This window comes from Trachypithecus francoisi, unplaced genomic scaffold (genome assembly GCF_009764315.1).
Source record: "Trachypithecus francoisi isolate TF-2019V2 unplaced genomic scaffold, Tfra_2.0 Lachesis_group9, whole genome shotgun sequence".
Lineage (NCBI taxonomy): Eukaryota > Metazoa > Chordata > Mammalia > Primates > Cercopithecidae > Trachypithecus > Trachypithecus francoisi.
The window spans coordinates 70,424,007-70,428,094 of NW_022681474.1; the positions used below are offsets into that span (position 1 = coordinate 70,424,007).

The 4,088-nt window shown below is 41.7% G+C and overlaps 1 non-coding gene across 1 annotated transcript; it reads right to left on the minus strand.

Annotated features, from left to right (window-relative positions):
• Positions 1 to 848: 848 nt before the first annotated feature.
• LOC117082915 lies at positions 849 to 974 on the minus strand. Its single transcript, XR_004436838.1, has one exon. It is a non-coding gene; the product is annotated as a U4atac minor spliceosomal RNA (small nuclear RNA).
• Between the last annotated feature and the right edge of the window lie 3,114 nt (positions 975 to 4,088).

Genomic DNA, 4,088 nt, shown 5'->3' on the forward strand with positions numbered 1-4,088 from the left:
GTACCTATTTGCACCCCCACTGATAAGTTGTTCTGACCCTGTTTCCACATGGAAAGCAATAAGAAGGTAGAGTGCTTCCCCAAAAACGTAACTTGGCATATTCCAAAAGATTCATTTTTCTTGGATTCATGAAAGGCTGGGAGATTGTAGATGACTCTTTTTCCTGCTGACACTTGCTTTGTATGTTTCTATAATAAAGCCTGTTTCTAAATTCATACCAAGGGGTATTTTGGAATGCCTTCTAATCCTGGTGTTTTCTGACCAGGGTCACCTATGAAGGCACCCACATTGTACCAAAGTGGGATGGCCTAGAAATGGAATAAGGCATTTCCCCATTGTTGATTAAGACTCTTTGTGTTGGCCGGGCGCGGTGGCTCAAGCCTGTAATCCCAGCACTTTGGGAGGCCGAGACGGGCGGATCACGAGGTCAGGAGATCGAGACCATCCTGGCTAACACGGTGAAACCCCGTCTCTACTAAAAATACAAAAAACTAGCCGGGCGAGGTGGCGGGCGCCTGTAGTCCCAGCTACTCCGGAGGCTGAGGCAGGAGAATGGCGTAAAACCCGGGAGGCGGAGCTTGCAGTGAGCTGAGATCCGGCCACTGAAAATCCAACTAAAACTGGCTTTAAAATTTAAGGGAATGTATTGTTTCATATAATTGTTAGGGTGGGCATAGAGTAGTTAATCCAATGTTTTAATGATGCTATCAATGGCCCATTTTTCTCTCTGTCCTACCTTCACTAGTGTCAGCATTTTTCTTTTTTTTTTTTTTTTTTTTAAGAGTTTCGTTTATTTACAGCTTACTACCTTTATGAAGTCACACGTCTCGGAAAAGCGGGTTTTCACTTTTTCCAAAAATTGCACCAAGGTAAAGCAAAGCTTTAGTTGATGCGGGTGTGTTGTTTAGGCGTTAGCAGTACTGTCCTCACTATGCGCTCATTGGACAGTAACGCAACCCCAAGAAAAGGATGGTTAGCATTTTTCTTTTTCTTTTTTTTTTTTTTGAGACAGAGTTTCACTCTTGTTGCCCAGGCTGGAGTGCAATGGCACTATCTCAGCTCACAACAACCTCTGCCTCCTGGTTCAAGCGATTCTCCTGCCTTAACCTCCCAAGGAGCTGGGATTACAGGCGCCCGCCACCACGCCCAGTTAATTTTTCTTGTATTTTTAGTAGAGATGAGATTTTGACATGTCAGTCAGGCTGGTCTCAAACTCCTTACCTCAGGTGATCCACCTGCCGCAGCCTCCCAATGTGCAGGGATTACAGGCGTGAGCCACCGTGCCAGCCGTGTCAGCTTTTCTCTGTTTTCTTTCTTTTTTTTTTTTTTTGAGATAGAATCTCACTCTGTTGCCCAGGCTATAGTGTAGTGGCATGATCTCGGCTCATTGCAACCTCCACCTCCTGGGTTCAAGTAATTCTCTGCCTCAGCCTCCCTAGTAGTTGGGATTACAGGCACCCGCCACCACACCTGGCTAATTTTTGTATTTTTAGTAGAGACAGGGTTTCACCATCTTGCCCAGGCTGGTCTTGAACTCCTGACCTTGTGATCCACCCACCTTGGCCTCTCAAAGTGCTAGGATTACAGGCATGAGCCACCATGCCCAGCTGTGTCAGCCTTTTTTAAAGGCTGACTCTCCTAATGGTTGTAGAAATGCGGCCAGTCACAATTAAGACTCTAATATTTACATCTGATGGCAAAGAGGGCTTCTAGACCAGCATTCCAGCCAGTGTCCTAAGATTCACCTAAACCAAAAACGTTTAATTGACATATTTGTTGTTGTTGTTTTGCGACAGGGTCTCACTCTGTCACCCAGGCTGGAGTGCAGTGATATGATCTCGGCTCACTGTAACCTTCACCTCCCAGACTCAAGCAATCCTCCCACCTCAGCCTCCCAAGTCGCTAGGACCACAGTCACCCGCCGCAATGCCTGGCTAATCTTTATAATTTTTGTAGAGTCAAGGTTTCACCATGTTGCCCAGGTTGGTCTTGAACTCCTGAGCTCAAGTGATCTGCCCACCTCAACTTCCCAAAGTTCTGTGATTACAGGCGTAAACCACCATGCCTGGCCCTTAATTCACATATTTATGCTCACATCAACTCATGCATTTACTGAACAAATATTTTTGGAATACCTACTACATACTAGCCACTGTTTCAGGTTCTGGGACATTGAAATAACCTTGAATGACTGATTGGCTTAAAGCAATTGGTACCCATCACGAGCGCTAGGAGTGTGTTTAATTTCCCCCAAAGCACATGGACTGTATAGGGATGGAAGTAGATCCTTAGATGAAAACTTCTCTGCTAGTAGGAAAGGGGGAGGAGAGAATAGATACTAGTTAGGCATCAAGAACATCTAATACAGTCTTGCTCCTGAAAATGCAGTTCCAGAACCGGCATCACCTGGTAATTTACTATAAATGCAGAATCTCAGGTAGTGCCCCAATTCTACTGGATGAAAATCTGCACTTTAACAAGATCCCCAGGTGACCCCTATAAATGTAGAACTTTGAATGCACTCATCTACAGGATAGATAAAAACAGTGTTATGACTGGGGCTGGAAGAGAAGGAAATTGGAGAACAAAACAGTCTCTGTATAGATACAAGTTGAGATGTTCTCCAGAGTGAATTGTGCAGCTAGCCCCTCAGTCAGGTATGATTGTTCCAAAGAGAGATGTACCTACTGAGTGAGGCCAATTAGTGGATCATCCTCTGGAAGTTTGAAACATAAATTATGAGAAACAGATACAGAAGGTTGTTGGAGCAGGGTTAGCAGTCAACAGAGCCATAAAAGGTCTAGAAGTACCTAATGAGGGGTCCCCAAAGTGTTCTGAGGCTTAGTTATTCTGCACCTCCTTTTATTCAACCATCCAATATTCCCTTTTTAGCTTACGTTAGCTAAAAGGGGTTTCTACTGCTTGCCATTAAAACAAACCTTAACTTATATAGCTTTGGCTTTCTTGGTATAGTCATCTACTGATGATGAGATTGGTCTACCTTGAGGTGGTCACCAAAGTTAATCTACGTCACCAAATAATATCTGAGATGCTTTAATTGCTTTTCTCCTCAGCCTCCAAACTTGATCGCCAACACAAACTTGATCGCCATGAACACTGAACTGCATTTACAGTTGACAAAGCCATTTTTATATAACAAAGCCATTTTTATACAGCATATTTTAAAATTCTACATATTTTGAAAATGCTTGTGGTTTTCATAAGAAACATTACATTGTTGGTTACTTTCTGTGTGTAAATGAATGTATCTTTCTAGAAAGATCAATTTATGTGTTCTCTTTAATCTGACTATCTATTGTCAACTTTTTCAAATGCAGCTGTGTTTTACAAATATATCTACCAAATAACTGAATTGTTGTGATAGTAATTCTTTTTCCTTTTACATGTGAAATATTTTCAATCAAATGTTGGCTAACAGCTAGGCTGTTTGGAAATTAATAATCCGAATAAATGGGAACAACAATATAGGCATTTAAAGTTTAATTATTCCTTCAGGCTCATTGAGAGAATATCAAGGCTTTATTTATTAGTCTGATTCTGTATTCCTTGGAGTATTTCACCTTATTCTACAACACTCTCCTTTTCTTCTTTTTAAAAAATACAACAAAACAATGAGGAGGTCAAATCTTATAAGGAACAAACATGACATCACATAGGGAAGTGAGTCACTGTGCATCATACTGGGAACTGAGTCAGGACTAAACTGACTCACATCTTTCTGGGCCAAGTACCAATTCTAGTTATATCATGCTGGAAAATGACTCATTTACTATCTTTATTAGCTCCCCTCAAGCTCAAATCAACTGCAAATTGGAGTAGGTCTTATGAAACTCAAGTGGCTCTGCTTGAGCCATTACTCTCTGCCGGTGCAGAGAGGTTTTCTGTGTCTGAAATTAACTAGTTGTTTTGCCACAAGAACTCAAGCCCAGCCTTGCCAACAGTGTATTGTACTTATCTGAGCTAACCACATCTAAACATTAGCATATCCACAATCTTTGTAGTCTCTACATGTAAGCACATTTTTAGATAATCAATTGGTTGATTGAAAGCCTATCATTACTCATATA